At 35.1% G+C, this 16,626-nt stretch overlaps 1 protein-coding gene across 11 annotated transcripts in view; it reads left to right on the top strand.

Moving 5' to 3' along the window:
- Positions 1 to 314: 314 nt before the first annotated feature.
- Positions 315 to 16,626, top strand: part of CHD2 (chromodomain helicase DNA binding protein 2) — a 135,195-nt gene continuing 118,883 nt past the window's right edge. For 4 of the 11 annotated variants that reach the window (XM_082449049.1, XM_082449045.1, XM_082449041.1 and 1 more), the window contains exons 1-6: positions 315 to 708; positions 1,071 to 1,266; positions 3,007 to 3,073; positions 3,634 to 3,719; positions 8,602 to 8,671; positions 13,341 to 16,455. The gene's annotated coding sequence lies outside the window, so the exon portion shown is untranslated. The other 7 variants (XM_082449055.1, XM_082449056.1, XM_082449058.1 and 4 more) reach the window with 7 other exon arrangements.

Here is a 16,626-nt window from a genome sequence, read left to right as displayed (position 1 = left end):
AGCCAATAGCATTGAAGTGGTTGTTGTTAGGCGGGAGGAAGACGCCTGCGAGCGTGCGTGGGGCCGCTCCCGGGAAGGGGTGGAAGGAAGCTCGCAGAACCAATGGCCGCGGCGGGCGGGCGGTAGAGCGCATGCGTACTGCGACCTGGGGCTGCGGGCGGGAGGCGGGAGGCGGGGAGGGTGGGGGAGGGGAGCCGGCAGGAACGCGGCGGAGGCTGCTGCCGTCGCAGCAGCCGCCGCCGCAGCAAAGAGGCCATGTTGTGTGGTGTGTGGGGCGGGGGGGGGCAGGGCCGGGGGGGGGAGGAGGAGGAGGGAGTAAAGCCGAGAGAGGAGACGGGAGAGAGACACCACACACACACGGCACAAGATGGCCGGAGAGGCAGCAGCACCGCGAGCTGTCAGGCGTTTCGCCGCGGCCGCGGGGCCCGCCGGCTGGCGGGGACTCGCGCCCGGGCGGCCCGCAGGCCCGCGGGAGCGAAGCGGCCGCGGCTGGGGCGAGGCGGGCCGCGCGCCGGGGTCGGAGCCCGCGGCAGAGGCGCCCGGGGCGGCCGGGCCCACGACGCGGAAAGCGCCGCTGCGGCAGCGGCCGCGGAGGCTCCCCGGGGCCCGGGCGGCTCGACCCGGTACGGGCGGAAGGCTCGGGCGGGCGGCCGGCGCGGGACTCGGGTGCGGGCGACCAGGAGGTGCTGACCGCGGCGCTCGGACCTGGTGAGTGGCTCCCCGGTTCTTTTTATTGTCCTTTGTCCTTGGGAGGAAAAGCAAAATGTCCTTGAGCGCGCGAGCAGGAGGGGGCGGCGGGCCGGGCCTCGCCGGCCGGCTCTCCCCTAGCGGCCCCACAGGCGCCGCTCTCTGGCTCTCCGGGCGGGAAGCGCGGCGGGGCTGGGGGCGCGGGGGCCCCCGCTGAAGACCAGGCGGGGGGTGGCCTCGTTGCCGCGACCGGCCCCGCCGGGAAAGGGGCGGCGGCGGTGACCGCGGGCGGGAGCCTGAAGGGGACTGCGCGAGGAGAGCCCCTTTCTGTCCTGGTGAGTTATTTTGATATTTAGGATAAAAAAAAAAAAAATCCTTTTCAGGTTCTCCGACGGGGGAGCTTTTTAACCCCTTTCCGGTGAGGTGGGAACTCATCTTCGTTTTCGAATTTAAAAGAACAATGGAATCCTGACTACGTTTCAACAAAAATAAAACTTGTTTTTTTTTTTCTTTTGGGTGTTGGCTTTTAACTCTTTCAAAGCCGATTTTGAAAACGGCTGCAGTGTTGCAGATGAGAAGGTACTTGCTGCTTGTTCAAACCTTTATTGACGTTAAGGTTGTCTTTTAAAAATGCAAGTTGGAGGAGTGCTTCTGGTATTTCAGAAATTACGAAGACAAGTTTACTATGTCGTCAAGGCTGTTTAATGGAAATAGATTTTAATTACGGTGCTAGACGATGACGTTTGATTAAGGTAGTTAGTTTATTTTACTGAGTTATTACGCCAAGATTATTTGACATTCTTATGTTTGAACAATGATTAAATTTACTGTTCGTTACTTTTAAAAAGGTCATAAGGAGCCGTTATCTGTAACTTATCACACCTGAATGTTAGACCGTACTTGGGTCAGTTCCTAGACTTTTAAAAGTTTAAGATCATCATTTGATGATTTTAAAAAATAATGTGTATTGTCACAAGCCATGGTCGACAGAACTTTTACAAAGGAATATTCTGACACCAAATCTCTTTGTGAAGTTACTTTCTCGTAGTGTAAATATTAAAGTAGGACTGCTCGGTAATGGGCGATGAAGAGGAGCCATATTTGTTGCATTTGTTGCATGCATAAAAATCCAGATATGCTCAAAACGGAACAGTATTTTAATAGTGTATTTTGGTTTTTAAAAAATTTGCAGAGTTCTCTGTATAGTCTAGGAATTTAAAAACTTGTCTGAGAGGGAATTTGAGTTTAGTGATTTGAAGAACAAACCACAAATGCACAAACCTTTGTGTATTTTAGAATATATTTGTCTTCATCCTGCGGTAACTCTGGTGTTGTAGAGGTGCAGATCTATGTAAAAATAGTGTTGGGCAGATTTACGTAGTACTTATAAAATCAAACATACTGGTGTAATGGACTGTGTATCTGAGGGTATTTTTGTCAGTGACATTGTTTTATTTTCCTAATAGCATTCATATAGTGCTATACGTTACATCAGTTGCGCATATCTTGATTTTAGAGACTCTGTTGTTTAAGTAACAATTTTGGTTTTTCAAATCAACATTTCTGAAAATTTTGAACATTGCAAGTCGTTTTAAATTAATATTCTGAATCTAGTTTTTTTTAATAGCGAAATGCAGAATAATTACTAAGCAGTTTAACCTCATAAGATCTTTTTACATGAGAAATGGGGGAAGGGAGAGACTGAAAATGTTCTGGACCCCAGTTTGAAATTGAATAAAGGTCATAGATACTACATGTTTTAGATTTGCTTTAAAGACAAAGCTAATATCCCACTTGGTGAGATCAGATAACTTGTGGTTTAAAAATTTAAAGTAACCAGTGGCCATTTTAACTTCACTAATTTTTCCTGGAGGAGTTAATTTTTAATTGCTCATAATTGTAAAAGGTATTTCTAGATGGTAGAGAAAATTTTAAGTTGATTTCAGTCTTTAAAAATGGTAAACTTTTCCTTTGTTTTTGTGTATTGCTTGCCATCAAAAGAAGAATAAAAATGAAAACAAGGTCATAATCTTAAATCTGTCCAAAGATGTGAATTTTTTGTTTTTAATCTCAATGCCTTAATCTTTAGTGTTTGTCCATACAACCAAAAGATGAGGAAAATAAAGATTGATAGATATTAAGATAAATAACTGCAACCTTAAAATGTACAGGTAGCGTGTCGATGAGCCATTTCTTGAATTTGTCCAATGATCGTTGTCTCTGGAATATTTTCTCATTGTTTCATCACACTGAAACTTTGGCCAAGAAGTGTTTAAAAATCAAAACATTGATAATCATCTTCCTTTTTTTTTTTTTAAGGTAACTTACAAGATTAAAATTAAATTTGGTTGATGATGGTTCTGAACAAATACAGCTCTTATTTGAGGTAAGAGTGGGTAAATTTTTATTACTTTGACATAAAAGTAAACTTATTAGGTTTTTATTTTCTTTGATAATATATATTTTTAGTGAATAGTGATTATGAGTATGAGTAAATATCTGAAATAATTTTACAAGATCTTTAAACCTTTTCATTGTATGAAAAGTGTATCTGCATAGCCATTGTAACTTAATGTGCCTTTTGAATAGTTTAAAATACTGAAGGTCCTTTAAGCCTTTGTTTAGTTTTGGGAACAAGAAAAGACTGATTATACTTTGAGGAAAACCATAACCCAAAGATATGCTTTTTTTTTTTGCTATCTAATACACTGTGCAAACAATTTAAATCTTTTAAATATTTAAAGAAATAAATTTTTTGGGAAATTTAAGCTGTTATTATTCATACTAATGGATTTTAGGAAAGAATGGTTAAAAAATCGGGTTTTGTGAGCATAGATGTTATTTTTTCTTTTATGTAATAAAAAGTTTTAAAACACGTATTAGTACTTGGCTATTGGTGGTTCCATCAATAAATTGTTTAGAATATTGTTTTTTTTCCCCCAAAAGGTATGCCATTTTGAAGACTGAGACCGTGGAATTTTATCCTTGAGGATAAAGGAAATCTTTGCGATAGTCTGTGTTTTATATAGCAAGTAAGTAAATGTTTTTATCCAACATCTGAAATCTAATAGCTACCAACAGGAGAATATCACTAAAGTTTGTCAGTGCGACATAAACTGTAGACCTTATCTCGAAAAAGGGATGAGAAAAAGCCCATTAAATTTTTTTCCTTACATCAAAGCAGTTTTGTGTTAATGTTAAAATAGTTGATAAATATAATTTACATCAGCAGTGAGACATTCAGTATTTTTTAATTAAATGGTGCTTTAGAATTATGGTTAAATCAGTAGTTGAGTCATCAGAATTACGTATCTTTACAATCTGAAGTGTACATTTTTTAGCCATTTTTTTGGTGATGCAGATTACGTTTTAGAAATGGCCTAGAATTTTGTATTTACAGATCTTATGATTTATCTTAAAAGAACTATATTTCAAAAACTTAATAGACCCTTTCATATTCTAGTTATTATGTAATGGATTTAAAATACTCATTTTACCTGTTTTTATGAGTCTTTTTTCCAAACAGGTGCAAAAATAAGTTATCTTACAGGATACTAGAATGTGACTAAAGAGACCTCTAATCTATAGCTTAGTCTTTTTAAAGCATAAAAGAAAGAAATAATTTCAACATGTGTATGGTATTTTGACATCTTAAAATACATGAATGAAAAAAATATGTACAGAATTTTCAGGAATTACCTCTTACTCTTAAGTTAACACTGAAAGGGCAAGTTACCGTCAAGCAGTATATATTAGGAAGGGATTTATCAGAGGAAATATATAATGAGATATCTTGGGAAGTGTTAGGAATAGCCAAATAACCAATTAATTAATGTAAGGGCAGGTTTACCTTTGTCCTTGTAGTTTTTGTGGAAAATTCATCGTTGGTGTTGGCTTATTCTGTTGATTCAAATAGGTGATAAAGGTAATATTTTTATTGCTTTTGCTTTAGCTTAATTTTTGCTTTTCAGCCCTTTTGCAGTTTGATCAGATTTGTGTTTATTATAGTGTACAAAAGAAAACCAAATGTTAGACCTTTAACAATTATGTTTTAAAGATATAGCATACATAAAAAAGTTAAGACATCTTTCATCCCAAGGTCGTTTAACATAAATGCCAAGGTTAGGGTTTCCTCTTTGTAAATGATAGGATATTAGGTTGGCATTCAGATGTAGTTGGGCACTGTTATAAAAATTGAGAATTGGGCCTCTTAAGACACAAATGTATGTGAAGTTTAACCTAAGTTTAAATTGGCAGTAATTTATAATAGCCTACCAAAGGCGTAATTTGAACCCATAGAATAAAAAATGAATGGTTAAAGAAGATTAGAAATGTTAAATGAAAATTTTTATCTTTTTTAGTCAAGTATTAATAATTATAAAAATAACTTAGGTGTTGTAGTAACTCCTAAGTTAATGTAATGGAGTATAGTTTTCCTTTTATCACCAACAAGATAAAGGATTATAATAAGTCACATTTTAAAAAGACCTATATGTACTTCGACCTTCATGGTAATATTTAGAGTCAGTGTTTTGAAATCTGCTGAGCCAAGCCTGTAAAATTGGCAATATTTTTGGTGGACAGAAATAGTGGACACATGGGGGCAAATAAAACCGAAGATACTATTGTTTTAAATTACTGCATTTCATAAATACATTGTTTAGTTTACTACTATTTTCTGCTTAAGAACTGAAGTGATCAATACTTAAATATTTGTTTTTATTTTAGCATTTTGAATTCTTGAATCATAAAAGTCACCTGATCAAGTTGGTGATTGGCTTGCATTGCGTTTGTTATTATTGGTAATAACTGTTCAAAAAATTCCCTGGAGTTCCACAGAAGTGAAAGAAGCCATGCCCCATAGTTAACAAAAGGTTTTCATGAACTACGAAATAATAATTAGAGGTTGGATTATGTGGAATAGGTAATTTTGAATATAAATTTTCTTTAAAGTTTCGTTTACTGTTCACAGTTTCTTGATTATTTAAAAATTTGGACTGCGGACAACCAATTATTTTACCTTTTCTCCTCTGATTTTCTTCTTTGTTGAGAGGCATAAGGGGAGATATGTAATTTGAGGACATCTCCATCTTCTGCGTTAATGAGAGGTGTGTGATAGAGTGGAAAATATAACTGATTCAGCAGTCAGGAGACCCAGCTTCTAATGTAAATTAGCCCTGTAATCTGGACGTTTTATTCACTGTGGACCTTAGTCTCCTAATTTGTATAAAATATTTGGAGTTTCCAATCTCTTAAGATACATTTTTGCTCCTAAATTGTGTGGTAAAAATAATTAGTGTCTAGTTCTCTTAAACTGGAAGGTAGTTTTTGTAATTTTTGCATTGCAAATCATGGATGTTATTTCTTTGTTGAAGTTATTTGAATAACATGAAACCTGGGCGATAGAGTACCTGACTTTCCTAATTTTAGGCGTTCTAAAATATTAATAAATAGTATAAATGCAGGCGTAATGGAAAGCTGATCTTAAAAAGCAGTTAAGGTGTGAAATTGTCTTTAAAAAAGATTTAGAATGCTGCAATGAAAGCATTGTTTTGAATTTTTTTCCTAATAATTTTATTAAATAATTTAAAGATTAGTGTATTTAATGTAACATTTGCAGGTGACCATCGTGATTATAAATGATGATTTATAGCTTGCATGCTTGACATAAGCTATGTAATTTTCCTTAAATCTATATTTCAAAGATAAATATCCTCATCTTACCCACTACCTTTCCCTTCCAGATTGAGCGGGTCAGTACAAACTTTTAATTTTCAAATTGACTTATTTCTGAATATAATTAACCTTTACAACTTAAATTCAAGGATATTCTGAACTTTATAAATACAAACTATGTGATTTGATTGTTTACATAGCTTTCAAGTAGCATGTTTCCTACAATGATTTGATTTATACATTGTGTAAAGCTAGATAATCCAGTGTTTTGGCAAACAGTCTTTGTTTTTTTGAAACTATACCACTTATTTGAAATTGAATATTTCCCAAACAAGCAATTATATCCTTAATGTGTGTATTACATGGTAGTCAAAATCATTTTAATTTAGGTTATCAAGCTAAATATTTTTCTTAACTTTAATGGTTTATGAGCTGTAACAGAGTTTTCTTAGGACTGTTAATGACTTTATCACTAGTACGTTATTTTTGTGGACGGTTTCTTGTATTTCACAGTGCTCTCGGATTTTATTCTTAATTAAAATGTAAAAATTGTTTTAAGGACTTTAAAAGGTGACAAAACCAAATCTAAGAAGAGCACAAATGGGCTAGTAATGATAATATTAAGACTTGACTAAAGCTGTCTTTGCCTTTTATTATAAAATGACTAGCAATCAAAGTTGTTATTTATATTATACCTATAATTTCATACTACATGAAGATCCTTGATACTGCAAAATATTAAAGATAGATAGGAGTATGAGCAAAATTACCAACTTTTGCAATCTACTTGAGGTGAACTTGGCTTACCCCCCTTTAAAGGAAGGCAGAGTACTACTTTGTCAGTCTCTGGGAAGGAGATCGAGTGGTAGATTACATTGGTGTCAGTGATTTTTGTGGTGGTGCAAAGTGTGATCCAAGTCCTCCTCTGGATTCGATGCAGTGAGCACCCCGGGCCACATACTTGTACTGGTAGGTAGCCTTTTTATAAGCCTCTTGTCAGACTAACGTGATGGGTTTCCCTCAGACGTTTCTTTCTTGGGTATTCCTTAAGTCATTTCTGCCCTTCTCTTAGGGGTTAAATTAATTTATTTTACTTGATTGATTTAGGTTTTGTTATTGTTCAGTGTAACTGTCTTCTTTATAAGATCAGATTAAATTTGGACGCTTAATAATAATGCTGTGTTTCTTGTAAATTGCTTTGTTGTATCAACTTGTTGGGAGGATATTTTAGCACCTTGCTCTTAAATTTTGAAGCAGATCTTACAATTTCTTGGTTATGACTAGTCAAAATGATTAAAGGGATTTAGATTTGGTAAGATGATCAGGAACTTGTTTTATAATTTGAAAAATTGGAAACCTTGGTCATGGAAAAAGCATTTAGGTAGCTTAGTTTTAGCTTAAATCCTAAACTTCTTCTGCTTTCTAAAAATCCTTAAATTGATAACTTTAATATTAAACTATTGAACAAAGCTTTTTGGGTAGTTCTACCTATTATTGTGATGATTATAATCATACTTTGGCATGGGAGTGACTGGAAAAAGTATATACCTGTATTCTCAAAAATTTGTTTGAGATACAAGACACATCTTCCATGTTTATGAGGTATTTCAGTCTAACCAGTGAAGAGTAATGGTTATCAGTAACCAGATAAAAAGTAATTTTTATCACGCATATATTTTAGAAAGGGTTAGTGTTGTGTAGGTCAATATAATAAGTAGGGGAAAAAATTTGAAATTAGGCTTAAGGTTTCTGTCCTAGAATAGAGTTGATTAAAGTACATGATATTATGAAATAATATAGTAATATTGAAGAGTGAGAAACATGGCCTTGCCAGGTTGGTAATGGAAGCATTCCTTTAGAAGTCTGGAAAGCAGATTAGCTGAAGGACCAGAAGATAAAATAGTTCTGTACTGTTAAGGAAGGAGTGATGTTGGCTCTGTTAAACAGCTATTTTGCAGCCATGGCTGCCTGTTAGGGAGCCCAGATTTTTACCTAGGAAGTTCTTGGGGCCTGAGACATAATGTGTTTTTATAGTAACTTTATTCTACAGGTGAGCCCTGTGAACAGCCAAACTTAAGATCCTCTGGATCAGAACTTTTGATTTTCTGCTTGGACTGTATTTATAAATACATGTATGTCTCGGTCTTCTGGCTAGTGATCCTGATAAAATGTTGAAGTTTCCAAATCTGTTTTTGTCTTTTTCTGTACATACAATTATATTCTTTTTGATTTCTACAGAAATACGAATCCTGAGGCTGAATTATCTAAGGGGCCAGTACAACGAAATAGATGTTGGTGGAAGAATTTAGTAAGTTTTACTCAATTTACATGTTTAATTTGTTTTTTTAATTTTAAATATGACTTTGGAAATTTTGAGTAACTGAGTCAGAGTCTGTAAAAATATAGAGGGATTTAGTGAGGCTCAAAGCAGTACAAAAATAAATCAACATGGTTAGATGTATGTGAAGTTTATTATTAACCCCACATTTGAACATGCTTTTAATACTGCACCCTAGGACTTCCCTGGTGGTCCAGTGGTCAAGACTCCACGCTTCCACTGCAGGGAGCGTGGGTTCGATCCCTGGTAGGGGAACTAAGATTGCGCATGCGCTGTGTGGCCAAAAAAACCACAAAACCCTGCACCCTAGATCTGGGTATTGGTAAACTCCCCCCTATTTTTATAAGTAAAGTTTTATTGGAACACAGCTATGCGCTTTCATTTACACATTATCTGTGTTTGCTTTCCAACTACAGCTACAGAGTTGAGAGTAGCTGTAGCTAATGGCCACAAACCCTATAAAATACTTAGTATTTTTTCCTGTTAGGCAACCTTGCCTACTCTTTCCCTGGATCCTTTCCTTTTTGTCAACTTCACATGTGTAAAACTCAGAAGCCCTTAGGTTCTCTTGGTAATAGAGCGTACTTTTTAGTGGATTTCATTGTTAGTAATTCAAATAAATGAAGTAATTATGAGCTTTCCTTAAATTTGAAAGCCCAACAAAGTTTTTTTCACACTGGGGTTTTGCCTTGATATTAGAAGGTTTGGTTACTACTACTACCGTGGAATTTCTAATTCCCCATCTGAGATATAGTGGGAAAAGAGTTAGTGGTAAGACTGTAGAAATGAATTTGGATGAATTCTCAAAAGGATTTATTATTGACAAAACTTTTTAGGTATGATAATTATTTAGTAGTTTCATAAAATAATTTTTTGAATCACATTCGGGAATCTAGATTCTAGATGATAATCTTTGCTTCTAATTACTACTTCAACTTCTATTGTATAAATGGCTACTAGGGCCTGTAAAATAGTGAAGGTTTTTTTTCGATGGGGGATGGTGAGAGCAGAGATGAAAACTTTCCTAATGTAGTGTAATTTACTGACTTCATGCCTTATATTTTAAAACGATTGCCTGGCACACATAGTGGATGCTCAATAAATACTTGTTGATTTATTGTATATACTTCCTATTAAACATTATCAACTAGTGTTTTGGGTCTAATCTAGTAAAAAGTGAAATTCATGATTTATAATGCTTTAAATACTAATTTTTAGGTATGCTTGAATGCCAAAACTTTGACTCAGTAAAAACTTTAAAGTTACAAGAAACCACAACTTTCAATCTTTCATAGACATGTAGTCAAGTTTTAAACTAAATGGGATAATGGGGAAGATTTGATTTGATTGCAGAAACCTTAAGTAAGATGACTCTTTCTTAGTCAGCATAGTTGAACAACATAGTTTAACAACGTTGTGAACAACAGCTGGCTGGGTTTTTTGTAGTTAGTTTTTATGCCCACTGTATTTAGGACCCAGACTTGTTAATACATTTTAATCCTGTTGAGGAGTCAAGCTATTTTTGGTAATAAGACAAAATATGTGAATTCACTATTAAATGTTTTCAAATTTAAAAACAATATGAAGAAGATTGAAATTATGTCTTAAGTACCAAGAAGCTTAATTACATGATGAGAATCGTCATGTAAGCATCAATTTCTGCTTCTTATTGTAATTTTGTACCCATTTGTCCCACTGGTTTTACAGTAACAAATTGTAGTATTTATTAGAGCCACTCGTTTAAAAAATTAAGAATCATTAATCTTTTTCCTTCTACTCTTTCCCTGTCCCGCACATTTTTTGTTGCTATTAAAATGGGGGTTTGCTGGGAAGTAGAGGTAAGGAAATTGAACCCCTCTTAAACACATCCAGTAATGAATCACTTGCTTGCATTTCAAATAACAACTTATTTTACAATATCCCAGTGTTTTTTTGAACAAATTTACTGAATTAGAATTTAAGACCTCCTTGCTCAATTTTATGTTTTTAATTTCTGGATGTACAGTATTTGGGGATTTTAAGCAGTAGCAGGTACTTATTACCTTCTTACCATAGAAGTCTTTTCTTCCTGGAAATTATCTTAGAACAAGCAATTTGTTCTGAAAAACAGAGGGTATAAAATAGTGAACATCATAGTGGAAAAATTCTCCTAACTTTTCATAGTATTAGCTTGAAGCTTGTATGTTTGATGATGGAATTCTAGATCAAACCATCATCTCCTCAGTATGTTTCCAGTGATTCACAAATCTGGAAAGATGTGGAGTAGTAGGGCTTAGATACTAAACCCTACTCAGTTCTACTCAGTTTTCTGTACTGATCTTATTTTAATGCAAAATCAAATTCTCTTTAGAGCAGAAAGTGTTTTGTCTTTTACAAGTTGACCCCATGATCCTATAGAGTTTTCAGAGATATCATGGCCATTGGAATATAAATTATTTTGATTCATTAAGGTTAGTTTGTAGGTCCTCAGGTACTTTGGTTACTGTGGTATATTGGAGGTCTATTTATTGAGGTCTTTCTATATGCCAGGTAATGTAAAAGCTATAAATGTACTAACTCATTTAATCCTCACTACTACTGCCACGTAAGGTAGGTACTACTGTTACTTCTATTTTACAGATGAAGAACTGGATTTTGTTACCCAGAAAATTTCCAGGCTCAAAGAACTCATGCCTGCTTTCTTTTCCACTTTTTAACTTTGCTTTTTTGCAAATTTAATTTTTGCAAGAAATTGGAATTCCATGAAAATAAATGGATTTATTCCTAAATCCTTTACTGTTTTAGGTGCTTTGATATTTGACTGAGCACTTTTGCTTATTAACAGAATTCTCACTTCTGGGTTTTCAGTGGCTTTATAGGAGTGCAGATTGATCATAGCTTTCTTGTAGCATTCCTTTTCTTCTCCCCCCGCTTTTTTTTTTTTACCATGTTAAATATATGACAGTATATGTGATAGCCGACCAATATGCTAGTATTTTTTAATCTCTATTTTTGCCACACAAGCTGGTGCATTTTATTAATTAGTTTTGATATGGTTTTAATATCATTGGGCTTTCTTTTGAAATTTTTTTAAAAAATGTGGTTTTAAAAAGAAATTTCTTACAGTGTCTGCGATGAGTTTTCTACCTCTTACCTTGTGGCAGAAGAATATAAAGCATGGAGTTTATCACTTAATGTACTAGATTGAATAAATTGCACCTATAGCCATTGAAATGACTAGCTTGATATGAATGCATTAATGTCACCGTTCATCATAATAGTATTTACATTCCCAACTTCACTGAGAGCTTGATCCTGCATTGTAACAGTATAGAGATCGGGGAGAAATTGGTTTATAATTAACTCTGCAAGAGGAATGATGGTATTTTTATTTTTATACTTTTATATAGAAATATGTCCCTTAATTGTAAGGAATGAACAAGTGGAAGATATTTTACTGATATGGGGAATAAATGAGTTATTTTTAGTTCTCCTTTTAAGCTGGAGAGAAATCGGCAAAAAATGTTTTGGGAGAAATAGCTTTCATTTGATGTTTATTACTGATGTTGTGATGCTCATTTTCAGTATTTTTTTTAAAGAGTGATGGTGTCTCTTGGTTAATCAAATGGTTTATTAAGTAGATTTTTGTATTGTATATAATAGACATCCTCATTGTAGTTTTGGAATCAAGGTGCTAACTATCTAATGAGCAAAAAATGCCCTTATATTTAATAATCTCTTAGTCAGTCACTCAGACTTTATTGCTATAAATTTAGTTGGAGAGCTGCAAAATTTATAAAGAAGATGACCAGGGTTAAAATTTATTTTTCTAATTATGTTTTATCATGATGAATCAGGACCATTTATTTAATGGTAAAATATCCTGGCTTCCCTTAATCTCCTTACTTCAAATTATTTAAGCAATGAATTTTTTTTAAAAAATGAGGAACATTTGATGTTTTTGCAATGAGAATATTTTATTTGTATTGAATTTGAAATCTGATAGCATTTTATGGCAAATATCAAATAAGGCAGGGAGATATTTTGCATTTCTGATCATTTTGTTTTCTAGTGGCTACCTATTTCCTGCATTCTCATATATGTAGCTAAAGATGCTGACATCTGTATTGGCCATTTGTGTGATCTATGCAAAATTAATTAAGATCTGTTGGACTGGAAAACTGTTATATGATCCACTGCTTCGGTTTTTTTTTAATCCTTTAAGATTCTTTTCCATATTTAGTTTTATTTGAAGAAGCTTGGAAAGTTTTCTGCATTGAGATTTAGAATCCATAGTGTTGCTGTAATTTAGCTTTCCAGAATTTTTGAATTTGAATTTTTGTTTTCACTTCGCATGTAGACACTATAACAACATTACATTTAACTATTAAAAATTTGACTCTTCAGTGCCACATTTTTATGGTTACTGTGTATCTGTGACAGTAAAAGAACTTTGTTACTGGTGTGCAGTTTTGCCATGATTCTCTTATTGAGAAGTTGTATGTGCAGCACATACTCAGTTTTATAGTTTAAAGCTGTTATAAAATTATTAAAGCTTTGTGTATGGTAAGAGTATCTTCAAGGTGGGTGGATGTTCTCTGAAGGAATAAGATTATTGATATTCCAACAGCATTTTTTTTCTTTTAATGTTTTCATCAAGCACCCAGTCAGCTTGAAGAGTCTCAAATGGACCCTACCACTGAGAAATCAAGATGGCAGTCCACTATGGGGAATTGAGAAAAATGGATTAATACAAGAGTGCTGTGATAATATACAACCAAGACAGGGTTCTTTTAACATGGATTTCATGAAATGAATGAAGATATAGGTTTCTTACCCAGCACAAATGGACAGTGAATTTGACTTTCTAGAGACTTTGTATCATTAAGAACATTTTTGACATTTGGAGAAGAAAGATGGCACATTAACAGATGATAGTTTGTATGCCTGGAATTTTTTGCAGTTTGATTTGTATGAGTATGATCTTGTGGAATGTTAACTTTAATAAAATTTCTAACACTTTAAAATTTCTCAGTTTGGGCTTTTTTTTTTAAGCTGAAGCTTCATTAAATACTTGGTGTCACCTTAAATAACACTTTGACCTTTACAGTTGCCCAGCAGTAAAGTGTACTGAATAAAGCTGGTAAAATGGAAATGGTGTACTGGAAAATGTTTTACTTGGTTAATATTTGTCTTTTTACAAAGTTGTGGAAGTTTATTTGTGCTTTAAAAGATGGTTGTCCAGTTAAAATGCTATTTTATGCTTTCTTGAAACATCTTACAAAATAGGTTAACCAGTGGGTAATAATAGTATGTTTAATTTGCTGTGCGATTTTAATGAACTTTTAAAACAAAATGCCTTTTGCCTCAAAATTCAGCATGAGTGATACAGTATTTTTCTGACTTATTTTGTTTTGATGGAAAAGGTCCCTTTTACCTATGCTTATTAAATATTATAAATAAAACGTCTTGAAGAATATCTGAACATTTAAATTAAACTGAATCCTCCTATTGTCTTAATACTTAATATTAGGTGAAGAGGTGTTGGATTTATAAGGGAAGGTAGGGAGGTCCTTAGAGTATTCACAAAAGGACTTAAAATTTTGGTGGCAATAATGTCTGCAATAGATTTTATAAAATAGGATTGATAATTGTATTTTTCTTACTCTGTACATTTAGGTATTTAGAGTAAATGAACCATACTATGTCATAGATAACTTACGTTTGAATCCTAGGTAAATACTGGTTTCATTCATTGATGACTAGAATCAGTTTCAGTTACTATTATGGGGTGTAGTAGGCTTTATTTTGATAAACCAAATGAATTGTTGATTATATTTTGCCGTTATACAGAGAACAAGTAATAGTGCAGCTTTAATTTTCTTTTGGTGAGAAAGTGTTAATCATACCATGTTTGTGATTAATGTCAAATACCAGGGTATACACGTCGATGATCAATATATATGCAGTATTTGTTCTCATTGGCTGATTTGAGTTGGTTGGTTTGTATAAATCAAAAGTGAGATTTTGGATTTTGATTTTGGTAGAGAATTATCTTGTAGAAAGTATGGGATTGAAGCTGGGTTTTGATTATGGATTTTACATTTACCTAGGTGCGACATTGTTGCTTTTGTTGGATATAGATCTAAAATGGATTTCTCAGTGAGGGAAGGACATTGTTCTGGCAGATAATAATGTTGAGTAAGGAAAGTTGATTTGATTTTTTTTGGATGTGTGAATGTTTTCTTGGGGTGCTTGTTGAGAAAGTGTTGAATAATTTGGTTTTGGCATTAGTAAATTTGTTTCCTTAGATCTCACGGTTTTGATATTTAGGAGAATTTGCCCTGTGACATTACTTTGATAACTTTCCATCAGATGTGACAGATTGTTATTAGTTTACCATTGTTGAAATGGGTATATACTTAGAATTTGATTTGAAATACAAGGGAATGGTTGAGATATATGTGTTGTGTTGGTTTTGGAAGTGGAGTTTCTTGGGTTTTTTTCATGGTAGTTCCATGCTCTTGAATTTAAGAACATTGTTTTGCCCAAATCAGTGTGGTATGAGAATTTTTTGGGTAAGGTTTTGTCAAGGTTATATAATGGGTTAAAGAATTTTGTTAAAGTACGAAGAAAATTTGAGATTCTTGAATAAAAACTAGTTGCATTAATTTTTGCCCTAATGCAACTGAACACTAGGGAGGCGCTCTTGAGTTGTACCCCTTTCTTCCAGTTGGGATGGAAAATTCCCCCTTAAACTTAGTCCTTAGATAATTTTTGGGCTTCCTAAAGAAGGCAAGACTTGAATTTAATTTATTAAGTTGAGGTTTTGCTTTTATTTAGAAACCATTTTACCCATGGTGGGGGGTAGTTTTTAAAAAGATTAATACTTAAGCTGAGCTTTATATTCTCTAAGAATTATCCCTCTTTCAAAATGGCTTGATAAAACACCACTTCCTGTCCAGAGAGGAAGTTATTTTAGCTCAAGGACTGAAATATTTAGCAGATCTTTAGACAAAAGGAACAAATTACATTTCTCTCTGGCTTAAAAAGGGTGCTTGAGCCAGAGGGGGTTAAGAAACCCTCCCCCCTCCCCCTGATGGGGTGGTCTGGAGGGGCAGGGAGGGGTGGGGGTAGGGGTCCTTAGGCTCCCTGGGATGGAGGATCTTTTTTTTTTTTTTTTTTTTTTTTGGTGGAGATGAAGGGGTGGGTCTATGGTACATCACCTGAGTTGTGGGGTAAATGTAGAGAGTGTCAATCAAAGGCAGAGCTCTCAGAGCTGGGAAGGAGGCTCTAGATGGCGGCTGTGCCTTAGAGAGAGCGCGCTCTGCTCCCTGCCTTCGCCTCACTTTACGCAACTTTCCCTAACTTTCAGGCAGCCTCAGGGGGCCCCCGCAGCCCCCTGCCTGTCCTAGTGACTTACTGGGGTCGATTCGAACCTTTTTTAGGGAGAAAAGCAGCTTTTGGGAGCTTTCTTTTCGTGCCTTGTTGGAAAGAAGCAGCCGTACTGAGAGCCCAGGTCGTTGTTTTTTCCAGCTTAGAAGCCATGGCGCACCTCCATTTTTGTGCGCTCTCCTAATGAGGTTTTTTTTCTTCCGGACCCGTTTTAGGATTAATTGTTGCTGTATTTTTTTGACCAGTTAACATATTTGAGGATAATTTTATTTATTTTTTGTTTTTTAACGGAGAATTTTGTTTTTATTTTTAATTATTTGGATCTGATATTTTTCTACTACTAGATAGGACTCTTGCTTTGGACCTACTACATGGATCAGGTAAGTTCATGATCATTAGTGATAATTTAAAAGATTTATATGTTTATGTTTGCTTTATTTTCTGTAAATATGAGAAATTCCTGGATGACGCAATAAGATACAGAGATTGTTATTTGTATCCAGTGTGTTACTTTGAGAAACTTTCCTTATTGATAGTGATGATTCTCCCTG

The sequence above is a fragment of the Balaenoptera physalus genome (assembly GCF_965194825.1).
Source record: "Balaenoptera physalus genome assembly, chromosome: 2".
NCBI classification, from domain to species: domain Eukaryota; kingdom Metazoa; phylum Chordata; class Mammalia; order Artiodactyla; family Balaenopteridae; genus Balaenoptera; species Balaenoptera physalus.
The sequence above is the reverse complement of the archived record's forward strand: the minus strand, read 5'-3'. Positions and strand labels throughout refer to the sequence as shown.